The 19,961-nt window shown below is 31.8% G+C and overlaps 1 protein-coding gene across 1 annotated transcript in view; it reads left to right on the top strand.

The window, feature by feature from the left end:
- Positions 1 to 19,961, top strand: part of LOC143074493 (histamine H1 receptor-like) — a 72,893-nt gene that overhangs the window by 37,084 nt on the left and 15,848 nt on the right. The window lies entirely within an intron of this gene.

Below are 19,961 nucleotides of genomic sequence, written 5' to 3'. Positions count from 1 at the left end.
CGGATATAAATATTACAACGTTTGTATATAAATTGAAGTAGTTTAAACGAGTAAGTGCATGTCATTCCCGGACATTCCGCTAAAATGAAAATAGACCATGTTGAAAAGTTTATTAAACAAAAAATCTTTTCAAGGGAAAACTGAAAAACAAGAAAACAAAACATGAAATGACTTCACAAAAGATCTTAACAGAAACCTTACTATTTAAAATTGTCATAAAAAATACAGGAATATCAGGCCTTGAAGTCATAATTTTTTGTAATCATACTCCAAAGTCAACCAACTAAAGTGCTAGATTTCATGTTTCGAGCACGCTTTATTGTATTTCGAGCACTGATCAAAGTTCTATGGTTCTAACCCCAGGTACTAGTAATTGAAATTAAAGTACGCATTTGCAGATGTGTTACTGGCGCACCAACGGTATCAAGTGTTATTTTTGTATCCTAAATAATCAGCTGTTTTTCTTACCATAAACTGTTTTCTTGTCAGCTTAATTTGCGTCATCAATTAAAATGGAAGGATGATCGGTTTGTTAATCTATTATACTAATTAAAAACTTTCGTGTGAAAGCATAAACCTACTTTAGTGACGTCTAAACAATCAATTGTTGTGTTTCAGGTTAAATTGTAATAGTCTTCCACGACAAAAAAAACAATTTGAGGGAAATGTAGTCAAACTAGAACCGTCATATTATTATTCACATAGGCATATTATTCACATCACCTAATTCTGAAGGATTTTAAAAATGATTAAGATATACAGGATTGGTTGTTAAGACGGATTTTAAAGGATAGAGAATTGAATATCTTGAGTTTACTCTTCTATAATAAATTTGCTCCGAAAGATATGATTTACTGTTAATCGTCCGTTCCTTGACAACAAAATCAACAATGAGTATGTTTAGCCAGTTGATCTCTTATACTTCATACTTTAGTCCATGATTTAGCAAGTCTGTTTTCTTTCACTTCATTACCACTATTAATTTAGTATAATTAGTGTAATAACACCAAGACGGATTCAAGCAGAAATATTTCTAAGCAAAAAAAAAACAAAAAAAAAAAAAACGGTGCACCTTGTAATCAGCACGGCTTTATCAGATGACAATGCGTACATTAAAAATCCGAGTTTACAAAAAAACATGTTTTTTTCATTCGATCATGGACACGCGAAATAGTGCTTACTTTTAACGGCCGTGTATGACGTTTTCATATTATTCTTATGACATACAATTGCAATAATTCTGACATTTGGCATCAAACTTAATTGTGGTGTTGATGCATGATGTAAATTAACTTATGAGTCTATAAAAAGAGTGATATTTTGCATTTTAGAACATTGTCTGTTGATTCGTGACATTTTGTATTTAATTAGAAAAGTATAAAGACCTACTGTATTTGTTCTGATTGTTTTTCTTCTTTCGCCAAATTGTGTTACGTGCCCTGTTTTGTGGTTTCGCCAAATGTAGATTTTTTGCATATGAAATCGAACAGTTATTGTGCTTTTGAGACTGACCCTGTTTAAACGAAGACTTTTAATTGTAAAATTATCTCCCAAAACACTTTTCTTTGTGGTAAGATCTCCTCCGTAACTGTAATAGAAAGCGACAAATTTATTTAACAAATTTATCCTGAGGATTTTTTGTCAATTTTGACGGAAGCGATAGGAAGACTCCATGTTAAAAGTTATTTCCCCTAATACATTTGAAAAAGCCAAATGCATTTGCAACTAGTAAACCATAAGTAATAGAGACATAAAGTCTATCGATTTGAGGTTCTTGGTTCAAAGAATCGTAAACTAGGTCAATATCAAAGGTCAAGGTTAATTTCTAAATTTTGACTTTTCTTTCTTCCTTGATCTCTCGTCACTTTTAAAGATATATATATATATATATATAAAAGAACTAGTGCAAAATGTTTGCCTAATTGTGATTTAGATATGATGCACTTGGTCTGAAACAATTTAATGACATCTTGTAAGAGTTATTGGACCTGAAATGTTTCAATTTAAGGTTAATTGATTATTACTCAAACTCTGGTACATGATAAAGCCATAGGATCTTTTGGAAACTGTTGGTAAACAAGTGATCTTGATAAATATCAACCGGTAGTGACCTTGAGTAGACCGGAAGTAGCTATTTTTGCACTTATTTCATGGAAAAGTACCTAGAAACGAAACATTTTTAAATATGTATATATAAGCCTCTCATTTCAGACCTTAAGTGTATTTCACAAAACCTATTTGTAAGGTTATATGCACCTAGTATCTCCATATTACAGGCAAAAGTATACAGAAACCATATATTTTTGGAATCAGTGTAAAAAGACCATTCCTAAACCGGAATTTGACAGTTCTCTTCCTTACGTCAGGCAAACATATAATAGAAACATCTATTTATTGTATCAGTATGAAGAAACATGCGTCGACGTCAAATGTAACTTTGAGTAAACCGAAAGTAGCTTCTCATCAAATAAACTCAACATAGATACCAGGATTAATTTTTGTAATTACGCGCGTTTCGTCTTTTAAACTGTCATCAGTGACGCTCGAATCCAAAGAAGTTCAAAAAGGCCAAATAAAGTACGAAGTTGAAGAGCATTGAGGACCAAATTTCCCAAAAGTGTTGCCACATACAGCTAAGGTAATCTATTCCTGAGGTAGAAAAGCCTTAGTATTTAAAAAATCCAAAAGTTTTGTAAACAGTTAATTTATAAAGTGCTGACTACTGGGCTGGTGTTACCGTTGGTGAAAAAAAAATTCAATAATTTATATATATTGATATGGAAAGATCTTCAATTTTTCTCTAGATAACTGGTTTTTAATTGTAGAAATACTATTATTATAACTGCTTGCAGCTTCTTAAAATAAAGTACAATCCTTGGACAGAAATTTACATGAATTACATCATACTATCTCTGTGATTAAATTGGTCTCCGTAATTAACTGCAGTAACAAATCTTTAGATGGTAGATGCTGATTTAATAAAATAAAAAGTTTCTTAAATTTCGTATAAATAAATTAGTTGATGTCCGTTACTTATAACATTTCAAAATTCATTTTAATTCAAACATTATTAGAATAGTCAAACTAATCCTGTGTCACTACCGCAATTGGAAGTCATACAATTTAGGGAAAAGTTTGAATTACAAATCATGTCAGTATCGAAGCACTAGAAAGAAAAAATCTCAGGCCTGTGAATTTGCAAAAAATATACGTTTCAAATAGCCATATATGGAAACAGGAAGACCAAAGCTAAATTTTATAGAGCACAATTTGATATCAAGATATATATTAATGGAGTTTAAGGTTACTTCTTTTGATAATTAGTACCATGTCATTAATCTATAATATGTTACGGTACATTGTAATTGCTGTCAACTTTTACTCTAAGTCTTTGCTTTCTGCCAATGATGAAGCTCGAAGCTCTGAATTAAGCTACGTGTTTGTTCAAATATTCCTTAAGATCTTAATCCATTTACAAATGCATCAAACATCTGTTTGGAACCACATTAAAATCTTTCTTAAAATCAGTATATATGTCTTTTTTGGTTCTCTTTTATCTAAGATATAAGTTCAGTTGCCTTGCTCTTTTAATCGTGCAGCAACTTTGATCGTCCATTATTTAATCAAAATTGTCCTTAACTAAATAAAGATAAAAGTAAAAAACAATCAGAATTAAGAATTAGTAGTATCGGTTATTATTGAATAAGCAGTATAATGTACATGTCATCTATAATTCTCTTCCTTACTAGCTTTTCCATAATCTTCCATATGAAGCTGGTACAGTAAGACTAGCTTGTCCCTATTTTCAAGCGTTTTTGTTTTTTTTTTCTATTTTCAACAACGCACAATTGTTTTCGTAATTATAAGTACATGGCCCGAGAACACAGTTATTTCGTAGTGCATTTCTTTTAGACAATAAATTCAAATTAAAAAAATCGCACCTGCTCTTTCTCAAAAAGATTTTTACAGTGTAGTGTACTACCAGTGAGACAAATAATATCAAAATTATAGAAAATTCTACCAGCTCTAACTCAAAATATTGTCAATTCTGTGTTAAGGGGTGTAAATTTCAGTTTGACAGCTTCAACCGTGATAAAATTTGACCTTTTTAAACTGGACCAAATAACTACTTAACATAAAGATTCGGCACTCAAATTTTTTTGACATGTAATTACATCCCCCTACTTAATATTTCATGCATTTGATATCAAGAAATAAATTGGGAAAGTGTATCAAATAAAACATGCAAGTTATACACTGTTTACACTAGGAACTATATTCGTAGACAACGAAAACCAAAGGACGATAACTGTGTCCTTGGACCACATGTATGCATTCTTGTAATCTTACTTTACAAGATACTTTCAAGTTGGACGTCAGAAGAAGATAAGCCCCAATACATGTCGCCTTTTTTGTTTCAAGTATCATAAATTTATCATAATGATATTACTACGTAACGACAGTTTCAACATCTGAAAGGTTTAAAACAAACAAGCCTATATACTCTGTCGGATTTAAAGATGGTTGTATATTTTTACATATCTATTCACATTAATGTCATGAATTTACATGCGTTAGACTTAAATCTAATAACAGTACCACTAAGGTCATGACTACAAGTCTGCGCATCCAATCTAACCATGTGATGCGTTTTTACGTCACACAATAATTGTACATTATAAAGCAGGTCTCTTTTCTTCCATCTCTTCCACATAATAGCCAAGAAGAAAATTTTCGTCATATTTTTCTCAGGAAATACAATACAAGGATTTCTGAAACCAAAGGTTTCAGGGTTTATATTAGTCATCTATACCGTGTGATGCGTTTTCAGATTAATCACTCAACAACTTCCTGTTTACCGAACACTTGTATCATTTTACACATAATAGCCAAGTTGAAAATTTTCGTCACATTTTTCTCAGGAAATACTATAGTGTGCTAGTGACCTAATACGGTATATATGGGGTCAGTGAATTCCATATGGGGTGAGAGCGAAGCACACTATGTAACGAATTTGTCTTACCGAATATCTTTACATGTGAAATTTAAACTAGTGACCTATCAAAATGAGCAAGTCTTCAATACTGTTAGCATTAAGAAACTACTTCCATTGATCATACAAAAACAGATGCCAACAATAACAATTTGTTAGGTTTAAAATTGTTTTATGAACTTATTTCAATCTTAATTATCAATTTCTATGTCTGTTGAAACCTTTAAGATTTTTTCTCAGTACCGTTGTGTTTTTATAAAGGGACGTAACACCACTTCCAACAGTGTATAAAACAAGCCCCGCCTCCCTTCGAACCTAATTTGGAATATAAAAGGACGTAATACCACTTCTAACAGTGTATGAAATAAGCCCCGCCTCCCTACTAACCTAATATGAAATATACACGGTTTCAACGCGGACGCTTTTAACCAATCATATTCCTAGAAATGTGTAGGAGGTAAGATAAAATACAATACAAGGATTTTTGAAATTTGGTTTCAGGGTTTATATAAGTCAGATATACCGTGTGATGCGATTTCAGATTAATCACTTAACAACTTCCTGTTTACCGACATATTAGAGCGGGGGTATCATCAGTGAGCAGTAGCTCGCAGTTTCACAAGTTAGTTTAAAAATTAAATTTAATCTATGGTTAGTTCATTGTGTAAGAAAACCAGGACGGGTTCAGATAGAAAGATATGTAAGCAGTGAAAACTGTGCACCTTACAATCATCATGACTTTATCAGATGTCAATACAAACAGTTAATATCCAGGCTAAACAAAATATTTGTATTCAGTCACGGGCCCGAAATATGTGGCGGGTGTGTTCTATTGCTATACTCATAACGTCCGTGTATGAAGTTTTCTTCTCAGTTTTATTTCTGTTGGTGTACATTTGAGAGAATTATGAAATTTATCATCACACTTCCTTGTGGTTTTGATACATGTATAACTAATGAAATGTTCGCATTTTATACGCATCAGTTTGGAGTTATGAATATGAATTTAAAAAAAAGAGTAATACTTTACAATTTAGAAAAACATCTATTGATTCTTGATATTTTGTTTTTAAATGTAGAAACACTATTGTTGTAACTGCTTAAGTTGTTGCGGCTTCTTGAAATAAAGCACCTGGTCTTGTTATACGTATACATTGTACTATATTTGGACAGCAATTGACATGAGTTACATCATAAGAATTCTGTGGTTAAACGGTTGCCCGTTATAAGCTACAGTAACGGATCTTTGGATGGAAGATGCAGTTTACTTTTCTACATTGGTTAGAGGTATAGGGGGAGGGTTGAGATCTCACAAACATGTTTAACCCCGCCGCATTTTTGCGCCTGTCCCAAGTCAGGAGCCTCTGACCTTTGTTAGTCTTGTATTATTTTAATTTTAGTTTCTTGTGTACAATTTGGAAATTAGTATGGCGTTCATTATCACTGAACTAGTATATATTTGTTTAGGGGCCAGCTGAAGGACGCCTCCGGGTGCGGGAATTTCTCGCTACATTGAAGACCTGTTGGTGACCTTCTGCTGTTGTTTTTTATTTGGTCGGGTTGTTGTCTCTTTGACACATTCCCCATTTCCATTCTCAATTTTATTTTTAGATTTGATAAAAAATTTAAGTTTCTTAAATTTTGTATGAATAAATTCGTTGATGTCCGTATTTAATAACATTTCATAATTCGTTTAAATTAAAACTGCTCGAAAGCTTTGCACAATGAGCCTTAATAGAATAGTCAAACTCATTTTATGTCACTGCCGCATTAGGAAGTCAGAGAATTTTAATAGGTAAAGGAATATGTTACAAATTATATCAGTATCAAAGCACTAAAAAAACACACTCACAGTCCTGTGAATTTTGAAAAAAGAGTTTCTTTCAAATAACCATGTATGAAAACAGGAAGACCCAAGCTAAATGGTATACAGAACAATTTCATTTCAAGACATATAACTATTGAGTTTTAAGGGAACTTCTTTTGACAAATTAGAACCATGTCATAAATCTACAATATGTAATTACCATCAACTTTTACTCTTTGTCTTCTACCATTGATAAAGCTCTGAATTTAGCTACATGTACGCGTTTGTTCAATTATTCCTTAAGATCTTAATTCATTTCCAAATGCATTAAAACATCTATTTGGAACCACATTAAAATCTTTCTTAAAATCAGTATATTGTCTTCTTTTGGTATGATATAAGTTCAATGGCCTTGCACTTTTAATCATGCATCAACTTTGATATCGTCCATTATTTAATTAAAATTGTCTTTAACTAAATAAAGATAAAGGTAAAAAAAAACAATCAGAATTAAGAATTAGTAGTATCAGTTATTATTGAATAAGCAATATAATGTACATGCCATTTATAATTCTCTTCCTTATTAACTTTTCCATAATCTTCCATATGGAGCTTGTAAGATTAACGGGGTCCATAATTTAAAGCCTGATTTGTTTTTTGTTTTCGATTTTCAACAACGCAATTGTTTTCGTAATTATAAGTACATGTATGCATTCTTGTAATCTTACTTTACAAGATACTTTCAAGTTGGATGTCAGAATAAGATAAGCCCAAATAAATGTCGCCTTTTATGTCGAAAGAAACAATATATAACGTAATGATATTACTACATAAAGACAATTTCAACGTCTGAAAGGTTTAAAACAACCATATATAATCTGTCGGATTTAAAGATGGTTGTATATTTGTACATATCTATTCCCATTAATGTCACGAATTTATATGCTTTAGACTTAAATCTTATAAAAATACCACTAAGCTCATGACTGCATGACAAACTCTGCGCATCTAATCTTAAAGTTGATTGAATAAAAGGAAGATTTTAAATTGTCTGTGTAGCAACTGTAGTTCTCGTATGCTAGTTCTAGAAACTTTTTCAACGTATTCCACACAAAGGAAGGACAAATGCTCCTTGTAATTTTATGTAAATATCGTGATTCTTACGTTATTTAATGGAAATTTAAATCCTATTGTAATGAAATCATATGTTTTTAAAGAGTTTAAGGAATTTTTCTTAAATTCTTAAATTAAAACGTTATTCACATCTATTCTTTGTATTAAACTAAATACAAATGTATAAAAAAAATGTTTTTGGAATCAATTTGCTTATATAAATTTACTAATATTACAAATTTTACACTTTTATGTATAATTATGCAGAACATCCTGAGGACAAAATGTAAATAATTCTGAATGTTTTTACTGCTGATATAATTTAATTTTTGCATGGGTTCTTTGATATTTTGATATTTTATTAGGTTTATGCCCCTTCTTTGATAAATCTGTCAAATTTTGTTTAATCATTTTAAAGCATTGTTTTTAAATATCTTTTGAAATTGTTCAAACCCTTATGTTAGTTGACATATTTATTTACAATCATTTATATTTTCTTTACACTAGCTGGTGCTTTTCAAAATCCAAGCAAAATTACTACCTTATCATATAAACTTATATTATGAACACAATATAATCATAGACAAAAGCACTTTGAGTCAAAAGTCCTTAAAAAAAGTTTTTAGGTGTTCCCTTCTGTGCCAATTTCTTGTTCCATCAAATGTATTTGCGGTTGCATTATTCTATTTTTTAAAAAGTCATAGAGGAGACGACAATGTCCAATAGAAGGGCAGAAGGGACATTCAAACTCATTAGCCGAAATGTTTCCCTATCGAGATTAACAGTTTTACATCGTACTTTTAAACGAACTTTCTGAACTAAAATTCTACAATCTTGTTAATTATGTAATTGTCTTTCAGTCACACTTGTTGCCTACGTCTTCAAATTAGGCGGTAAAGATGTTTGTTTCACCAAATAATTTCAGTTTCAGGGGGTACTCATAGCTCTTTTCAAGACGCTATCAAACGTCTTTGAATGTATGACGATATCTTATCTAATAAGATTGTAACACTTGACACACAAAGAACACATTTAATGATAAAAAGGTAAATAAATAAGTTACATATGACACTTATTTAGAGTCTTCCTAACGTTTAATTTCTATTTTTCATTTTTGGTTTTTGCTTAAAGTGTTATCAAAAGTATGTTTTTTCTTGTATTTTTTTTATTAACATTTTTTGAATTCTATTTAGTATTCAATCAACCACAACTTTGAAATAAGTTGTTGAATGATTTTTCTTATTGTATGTTACAGCCCTATCATAATGTTTTTATTCATTAGTTAAATCAACACTGTATAATTAAAACTTCCTAAAAGCAATCTTCTCTTTAGATATCTGTTCTTGCTCCCTGTTTAATTTAACACTACAATTAAAGAAGTTTCATATGAAATTAATTAAGATAAAATACAAATAAACATGTGTTTAATGAATCAAATAATAATTTACCTGTGTATATATCAATTAAATAAACATAATACTTTTATTGATGTTTATGAATTATGTATATGCACATACGATTATTAATATTTTCAATTAGAACAAACGTTTTCTCTGTGTTTTTAAATACCACGTAGATGTCTTAATTTTTATTCCTCTGTCGTTTAAATCTCTAGAATTTTACTTGGAATGTATTAAATTTTACTTGTAATGAAGATTTTTGTAGCAAATACTTAAATGGAAAACGAACATACTGATGTCATTATCTCTTACAAAATAATACAGATAGATTACTATTACAATTGGTAAATTGATAAATGGATTGTGTGGTGAATGTCTAGCAGCAAATATTCAATGCATATTTAGTAATTCTGTAGCAGCAGATCGACTTGAATGAGAAGCAGAGTATAAGGAAACATTTTTAGTCTCGACGGACATTTTGTTTGATAAGGATCCTGAAATAAGTTGTTATAAATAGGAATTTCAAGTGCATAGAGTTAATGTGCTTTTTCCAAACATTCATACCTTAAAAGTTAAAAGACTAAATCAAATGACGCATATCCCAAACATGTTTCTAGCAGTATTGCTAGATTCAATCTAACTCACACAATTTTAGCTATTGACACAAATCATATCTTGAAAGTCAATTACACATCTTTTACGTGAACGAGTAAGGTAAATCAATGTTATTTTTACATCTACTACCTTGAACCATTTATTTACCCGGAAGTATTGTCCTCTTGTTTATCTGTACTCTTTGATGTGTGCGGATATTGAATACTTGATTAGGCAGTACATATCTATTTTATCGGCATGGTGCTATCAACGTATGTTATGAATTTTACACATGATTTAAAATACCTCAGTAGCTAAAAGACTTAAGGAAATGACGCATATGCCAAACATGTTTTAGCCGTCCAAACTCACACAATTTTTAATTAGCTATTGACACAAATCAAATTCAAACCAAATGTTCATGTTGACCGCGAGCAGAACTATTCTTAGAAAAAGTCATAAATGTAAGTTCAATAGCATATTCGAATGATTTTCAAAGAATTTGTTGGTGATACATGTATGTACATTTGTATATGGATATTTTCAATGTCCTTTCAAACGTGTTTGAAATAATAACATTAACGGTACCAATTTTCCTGCACCAGATGCGAAAGTGATGGTTATTTTCCGTTGCGATAGCAAACTTACTGTCTACCTAATTAAAAGCCAAAATTTCAACCGGATAAAGCTGTGCATGAATGCCTCCTAGAAATCAAAATAAAAGGTCTTGCTCAGTATTTGGTATTCTGACAGTGATCATAATTAACACTAACAGTGTCACTGCGACATCTCAACTGATAATTGTATACTAAAACAGACATTCTTTTCAGGTGGTAGAATTAACATGATCTTAAATTTTTTGAAAAAGTTTAATATGCAATCTAAGTGTTCAAATTCTAAACCTAAAGACAATTGAACTTTATTCCACTAGTATAATATCTTAAATATATTACATAATGTAAGCTTCGAAGTAAATAAAATGCTACAGCATAATGATTGATGAAGTCTACATTGAAAGATTCGATACATCAACTTGTCTTTATTTGCAGCAAACATTGATCTTGAACCATATTGTACATCAGTTGTCAGACGAAGGTCGTATTATTGAATAAAAGAGAGTGAATTGAAAAGATCCACAATTCGCCCTGAGACATCAAAGACAAATATTTACTTTTCTCCCATTTATAGTCAAGTCGATGACATGTTTTCTATAACTTTGGTCTTGACATTGATAAATTTTAATAATTGCAAATATTTCGTTCTAGTTAGGATTTACTTTTAACCTTCTTTCCAGGAAACGCATTTTATTTCATTGTTCAAGTTCAATTGATTTGGTTCTTTTATATATATAAACATGATAAACAACAAGTAATCGTTCAAATTAGCATTACGTACATGGGGGTGTCATATTCTTACCGACCCATCACGCTTAACTCAAATTTACTCTAGAAACATAATTACATCTACTGCAAGATTACATTATATGACAAATTGCATCATTATACAAAAGAACACAACTCACGAGTTTACTTTAAAACCTAAAACCCTACACAATTAGTGGTCATTCATTTGGTTTTATACTGTGTTTTACTATTGCGAGACATAGAATACAGAAACAATATAAAAAAGAAGATGTGGTATGATTGCCAATGAGACAAAACCAAAATTGATTGATTGATTTTGGGGTTTTAATAAGCTATTTGCAATATCGTAGCGGTCAGTTTTAGAGAAACATTGACATTATGATGAGTTTATTAGCAGGGAAGCTGAAAATCCTAGTAATTAACATCGGAGTCAATCACCTATCATGTGCTGATTTTCAACTCTAGTGTTGATATACTAGACGTGAAACGGTAGATGCACTATCTAAACACTCTCTATTGAGGCCCCCAACGCAAGAGATGTGTGCGCATGAGAGACTGGGTGAACACAATCACATTTTCGGCTTGTCGGCTATATGGAACATCTATGTTTTGTATATAGCAGTTTGTATGTCTATTTAGAAGGGCAGTTTCAAATGCTAGTTTTGTGTTCTGTCCTACATCTTCGGTGATGGCTGGTATCCTTTTTCTGAACATGTTATAGATATAAAAAAAATAGATAGAAACCAAACAACTTCAAAGAAAGAGACACATTGTCATAAATACACTGGTACGTAAGTCAGTAAATATGAAATCTAATAATGAGCCACAAACGAAACCAAAACAGCCGTTACTGCGCCACACGGTTTATATCTGTCTATATTACATTATTATTGCAACAGGAACTCTATGAAATTAAAATAATAAATCATCTGTGAACAAATATAATATAGATGTAATTATTCAATAACCTCAGATTTATCTAGTCATCACCGATATCTGATTTATCTTTAATTTGTTCCGATACGATAAACTCCTTGATTCCCAAGAATGGGTCCATTTAAAACATAATTTATATATCATCTAAATTATGGGAAGACCTTTCGTCAAAAAATACAAATACAATAATGTGTTTTGAGCATGCTACAATCTATGAAAAAAAAACCCAACAGGAACAAGGGGTAACGATGAAGAGCTAACATTCTCTGTATATTTCCATGCAATATTTGTTAAAAGTCGTTTCGTTAGCTATTATACTATATCTTGTAAATTCTATAGATCAGTAATAAAAAAAATAAAAAATTATAGAATAAAAATTACAAGTGATATTCCATTTTGGATTTTCCTTCGTGTTCGGTATTTTTGTTATTTTTACATTTTAACTGTTTTTATTCAAACGTCACTATTGGGTATTTGGTAGACAGAAGGCTCGTTTGGTGTACATAAGTTGAAGCATGGTATCTAGAATGAGTGCATATGCCTCACGACTGAAACATGCCAAGACGATAAAAAGAAAAACGTAACATACAAAACCATCGTAAAGTGGTTTTACTAAAACTGCATATGTAATAAGAAAGACGTCTAAACTGTATTAATTTGTATTGATGATTAAAGTACAACGTCATAAGTAAACGACGTTGGATATACAATAAAGCAACGTTACGTTAACGTTCTCTTCTGTGCGCAATTTCCAACATTCTCCGGCCCACGAAAAGTGAAAATTAAAACTTGTAATATAATTAAAGTCTCTCTGTTAAAATAATAAAATAAAATTATCTTTAAAGTCCATAATTAAAATCAAAACTTTTACCACATTTTGTTATATTACGGTGTCACATTTATTTCACGTTCTTTTTTCTTTTTAGTTTCTCTCTGTAATCCAATTCTTGATATAAGTTGAGCTGTTTGAACTGAAATTTTGATTTTCCCATTCCTGTAAAATCATCGTAAAAGCATTTGTTTTGGTTAATGTCTCTTGTCCACATTAAAGCTAAATTGTCTGTTTCATTTACTTTCAATGGACCAGTAGTTTTTTGTTTTGTCCTTGAACTGTCCACAATTGTAAAAATATGTTCAATGTTATGTTAATAGTGTTCCTCTTTGTTGTATCCTCGTAAGTGTGCGTATCTTCCGTTTCTCCTAAATTGATAGTACTAAAGTGTGTTTCGTTGATTGAATTGGTTCTTTTGAGTGGCCCTGAGAGTAGGTATCCCACTTTGGACTTTATTGCTGTTGGTCCCTAGCCCCTAATGATATCATCCTCGACAATATCCCAATATTGGTCAACTCCAACAAGCAGTCCAATTTCAAATAATGTATCCTCAGTTACGGTGTGTGCCAATCTTAAGTTTTGCAAATACGGCAACTTTTTTGCAGTTTCAATGTTAGTCTTAAATGGCGTGGCGATTTTAGAATGAAATTCAAAATAGTGTGGCTGTGGCCATTGATTGACACATTAAATTCATCCATTGACTGGGACAATTTACGTGAACGTTTGTCTGTAACGACCACTGTTCACGACGTACCTACGATAGACATTTAAACTGTGGGGTCACCAAAGGTTTCTTAACGCCTTTAATTAAAAAATAATTCGAAAAATTAATCAGGAATAACCTTTATGTTTTGATTTATATAATTGATATAAATCAAAACATCGTGTTATTTCTGATTAATTTTTCGAATAACTTTATTAAGGTGTTGAGAACCTTTGGTGACCCCATAGTTTAAGTGTCTTTAAAAAGTACATAGTGAGCAGTGGTCGTTACATACAAACGTTCACCTAAATTGTCCCAGTCAATGGATGAATTTAATGTGTCAATCAATGGCCACAGCCACACTGTTTTGAATTTCATTCTAGGTACACTCAAAACATCGACTGGTATTTCTTGGCCATAGATAGTTTGTATCTCCACTGTTGCTGTGTTTAGATGTTCAATATAGTTATTCTTATTATCGTGTCCAAATCTAGATAGCGTAATGGCTTCAATTCCTGTAGTTTTAACTCCAATTTCTCGCTAAATGTCTTGTGATAAATGACCTTGTGGCGCCTTCGTCAAAACGGATCTTTTCATCAATCGTTTGTTCTTTTTAGCTTAGTGGTGCTATTGGGGTCTTTAATAAAACATTTCGGCGATCACAATTTAAAGATGAATATAAAACTGTTGTCTCAGCTTCCTCCGCGTTGTGTGTTTGTACTGTACATGTACTACTTGTAGTTGCAGTTTCTTTATCGTGGTCTTTGTTGCATAGGCTTGTGTGGTGACGTCTTTTACATTTCTTGCAGTTTGATTTTGATTTACAATCTGCTACACTGTGTCGCCCTAAACAATTAAAGCTTAGTCTTTCCTTTTTTACAATTGTCATGCGGTCGCTTGGATCCGTATATTTGGTACATTCTGACGAATAGTGGGGTTCCTTGCAGTATGCACAGCTTATGGTATGATATTTCTGTGTTGAATTGGTTGAAGTGTTTTTAGGCCAGATTGTACGTGATTTTGTGTTTGAGTAGAACGTAGCTGTAGCGCTCGGACTCTCACCTGTTTCTGTACTTTTACCAGACTCATAAATGGCCAGCTCCTTAAAGATAGATCTCCTTAGATCACCGAGAAACCAATCTGATGAACCGTGCTCACGTGTTAAGTTTTTTCGTATTTCACCAGGCATTTTGTTAAGTATGCCTGGTACTTATAACGAGCCATACGAGTCTTAGGCTTGTCCAAGAGATTCTAGTCCACGTATGTATGTTTCTGTTCTGTCATAGTAACTTCTTAGTTGTGAAAGGGTATTTGTGTGGTTCGGGAATGTCTAATAGTGCCTGCATGTACGATTGGATTATCTTATGCTTTTGTCCGAATCTTTCATGTATGCGTTCGATAGCTTTGTTGTAGTTTGTGTGCGTAAGAGCAAATCCGGCAATGGTATATGACGCTTCTCCTTCTAGTAAAGATTTTAGGTAGTTGAACTTTTGATTTTCGGTTAGTGTGTTGTTGTTGTGAATTGCGGAATCAAAAGAATACCAAAAGAATTGCCATTCAAGTACGTTTCCATCAAATGTAGGTAAATTCAATTTCGGTAATTTATGAAAGTTGCTGCTATTGACGCTTGAATTTGAACGCAAAGACGTGAAATTGAGGCCAGTATTTTGTGAGTCATCTCTTATGTTATATACGGGGCCAACATTTTCAATGGGTTGCAGTGTCTCATTGTGCGGCGAAAAACTTCTAGCGGCTGCATTTAGATTAGATGTTTGAACGTGAATAAATTTACGAATTTTACGTATTTTCGTCTCTAAATTAAATTTATACTCATCTGTGTCAAGTATTTCTTGCTCTATATCCTCCTCTTGTACGCTATCTAAAATGTGTGTATCCAAATCCTCCAGACTATCTTGCTTTTCCTTTAATGTATCCAGAATAGTTTCCAATTCGTCCTCTTCCGGATTTTCTTCTGTTTCACTTCTCTCCTCAAATCTTCTTAAAATCCTAGAAACTGCGCTTCTGTGTCCCCCTCGTATAGCTTTGAAGTCATCTTCTTCTGGTCACGGTACCAATATCGTAAAGTGGTTTTATTAAAACTGCATATGTAATAAGAAAGACGTCTGAACTGTATGAATTTGTATTGATGACTAAAGTACAACGTCATAAGTAAACGACGTTAGATATAAAATAAAGCCGCTTTACGTTCTCTTCTGTGCGTAATTTCCAACAAAAACATTACAGATTCGGGCATATGAACCCCCAAATCAAACCGGTTTACTTATGTTGCTCCAAAGTAATACGCGTTCCCTGCCTAGTATTTATCATTTTGTTCTTGACATGCGGGAAATGCTGAGATTCTAGGAATGGATGGGATGAAAGCTTTACTTGACGAATATTACACATTAAAATCTATGTCTACAGATATACCATTGTTGTCAACCAAGACGGACTCCTTAATGCAGATATATAGCGACCGTTAACAAACTACATTTTTTTCGTAGTTACAAATTAATCCCATAATCGAATGCGAATATTGACTTGTAATTAAATAAGCATCACGACGGGTTCCAAATGTGTAGCAAGGTATGATTGCCTTTTCTGAGTACATGAGATCATCCCCTGTTTATTAAAATATTTCAAAATAAAGACACGATAGGAAATTTGCATATACAATTTGTCAAGGCAAACCTGACAGCTTTAGATAACAACTAGGATATTGTATGCAAAAAGATTCTGATTATTTCCATTTTCTGATGCAGGCAATTTGAAACAAAACTTCTATGAAATTTATTTTCTTGTAGATAGATCTGATGGCAATATCTACATATCGTCAAAATCATAATCTCATAAAGTGATAAAAGTTCTGTCTTGAAACGCTATTCGCCTAAACGATGGACGTTAAACTGCAAATTATTCCATGATCAAATCTATATGTGTAAATCAATTTGAATTTTAAAACCAATCTCTTTCTCTTATAATTTATGTAAGTTGTCGCTATAGTGACATCATAAAAATTATCAAAAATTAAAACTACCTTACCTGTTTACAAATTAATTTAACGCAAAATATATAAAGATCAAATCAATTTTTATTCAAATTTTGAATCACGGCGATAAAAATTGATTCTTTTAGGTTATAAATGTTGTTTCTCGATTAATTCATACGTGTCAGAGATGTATTCTTATAATGATCTCATTATTTCCTTGTACTGACAGATCTTGTTATGGGGGAGTTAAAAGATAAAATATCTGGATCAAGCTGGTATAGTATTTACACTTTTGGTATTTAGCTGTATTTTGCCTCCGAATGACCTTAGATCTACTCCGAATCACCTTTTGACGTCAAGCAACAATTACTTTTATATGTGACGTCAAATGTTTTGAATAATGATGTTAAAGTTTACGTAATGGTGGACACATTTGCATAAAAATGTAAATACGTCTATGGGTACCAATAATAGCTAGAACTATTGTTTATCTTGTTTCTAAATCTTTACAAGCTATGCTATTTTGATATTATTATTTACTATTTTGATATTATTATTTACATAGTGTGATAGTGACCTTATACGATATACATGTGGTTTGTCAACTCCATGTGGGGTAAGAGCAAAGCTCGAATCACCATACCGAATTTACTGACCCCATATTTTTTTATTAGGTCACTAGCACAGTATGTAACGATTTTATCTTGCCGACTATCTTAACATGTGTCATTACATGTAAGACTAGTGACCTGTAAACGTGATCAAGTAAAATCACAAAATACTGAACTCAAAAGTAGGCGACAACACGTGAACCTTTATGTTTTTTTTTAAAACATTGATTCTAATATTAAAGGATTGCAGCAATTCAAAAAGTACAAGTTGCAAATAATGACATACATATGTTTCATATGGCTTTGTTGAATAACAGTATAACCTATTTGTACTGACGTCTCCTTTTGTTCAAGTAAATGATTGCTCCCTTATAAGTCTGCTGTGTTGATATCAAGTTTTCAATCTTACGTAATTCAAACATTCTTGGCAGCTCACGTTCGGAAGATATCTATTTTTGTCTTTGTAAACCGTCCTGTTATAACTACATTGTGTATGACAGATATTTGATTAAGCAGAAAAAAAAAAAAAAAAAACACGCTAAGAGACAAGATAGTGAATGAATACAAGTTAATTCCTAAATAATCGTTAATAAATTAGATAACAACTCGTAATTTCCTTTGATAAAAAATTATCACAACACACCAAAGGGAGGGCTTATAGATGCAGAGTAAACTGTGAAAAATAAACTTTTGATTATGAACCTGTAGGCGACAGCACGTAACACAATAAAGAAGAGCCAAAACCTAGAGAAAACGTGATGGTGGCTGAACTACGTGAAATCATGTTTTGATTATGTTCAAACAGGCGACAACACATGAAAGTTTTATTTATCACGAAATGTAACATTTGAAAGCAAAAGAGAAATATCAGACACATGAATAGAACGAAGAATCTAGTTTTATACTATCCTTATCACATGAAGCTTTCAATTTAAAACGATAACTGCGCCACATACAAACAGTGCATTTACCATATATCAAAGTTTTAAAGAAAAAAATATCGTAAAAGTATCTTGCAAAAATTAGTTAAGCACAGTCAACCTAAAATGCTTTTTTAACCGCGAAAGACTGGTATCGTTTGTAGTGTCTTGTCTCTTCTATCAACCGTAAATGACTGTTAATAGCATATTGTTTCTCAAGTACAGAGCAAATGTGATATCAATCAAATCTATCAGTTCGATGCAAAAAGTAACAAAAAACTTGGATACAGCTAATTGGAAATTATCATTGTAACCAATTACTGTCTGAAACCGAAACGAAAGATATTGCCCAAAGATTGAATTTATTATAGCATTATTATTTATTCAGAGGACTTTTTATTGCTGGAAATTCCGTATGAAGTTCCAAAAATGTAGAAGTACAAATTTGAACAAGTGCTTTTGGAAAAATACTAGTCTGGCTTCATCAAATTAAATGACAGAAAAGTGTCTACATGGAGTGCCTGATGTTAAGTACTACCTACATGTATAATAAAATTTGTATATCCCCCGGTTTTTTTTTATCTGATATTTATCAATTTTTCTGTATTATTTCTTCAAATAGTTGTGCAGGAAACCATATATTTATATACGAAATAATTGTTTTCAAAACTTTTGACAGTTTGTTCTTATTTTATAGTGCATCTGACAGCATACTATTTTCTTAATGAAATAGCCCCAAGTGTTGCAATGTATAACGCAATAAAAGGGCCTGGTTTAAACATTCTTCGCTTTTGTTACCTTAAATAGATTCGCAGAAAACAGAACATTCAAGTACATCAAATAATTTCATAAGTACATGTGACAATTCGGTCAAACTAAAATTTGGTTAATTAAACTGTAGTAATATTTTAATTCATACTTGATATTAAACTCAAAACAACTGTCAATAGGCAACCTTATTTGAACAAAAGAATGAATTAAAAAGATAATTACCAAATGAATTGATATGGCTTATATAAAATTCGGTCTCATTTTTTGAACAGTTGTTTGTATAAATTTCAGCTCTTTCTCTATTGCGTTGCAATAACTAGTTATTTAGGAATTAGGAGTTGTCATCTAATTTATAAACAATTTTATTCAGAAAATTCTCAATTCATCCACTATCCTGTCCCAAAGGCGCTTTTTTGTGTATGTAAAATCAAATATCTGTCAACAAGTTAGTTCTAAAAGTTCGAAAGATAAAAATAGAAATTTTCTAAACACGAGTTGCCAATATTGTTGAAATAACGTAACATTGCAAACTTGAACTGAATATACAAGATTTATAAAGAAACAATCATTTACTTGTGAGTACAAGTAGGTAAGACTGTTATACAAACGCATGTATGACATCTTTACGTCACGTATTCGCAATTTGTACTTTTAAAAATACTACACTCGTTAAATATTAGAATTCGATGGTTTAAGGTGGCTCACCCCAATAAGGACCCCCGGTAGATTTTTTTTATTTTCACATATTTTGTAGATCTTTTTATTTTGAATCCAAAAATGCAAAGAAAAAAGGGGGTCACCTGGCTCGTTTCCCCCTCAAATTGAAGCGAAATGTGCGATTTTGACCCTATTTCCAAACATGCCCACCCTTTCAACAATAACGGTTACATCAAATTCAAAGACTTTTAAAACCAAGTCAGTATGAACA

Source organism: Mytilus galloprovincialis, chromosome 1 (genome assembly GCF_965363235.1).
Source record: "Mytilus galloprovincialis chromosome 1, xbMytGall1.hap1.1, whole genome shotgun sequence".
Lineage (NCBI taxonomy): Eukaryota > Metazoa > Mollusca > Bivalvia > Mytilida > Mytilidae > Mytilus > Mytilus galloprovincialis.
The sequence above is the reverse complement of the archived record's forward strand: the minus strand, read 5'-3'. Positions and strand labels throughout refer to the sequence as shown.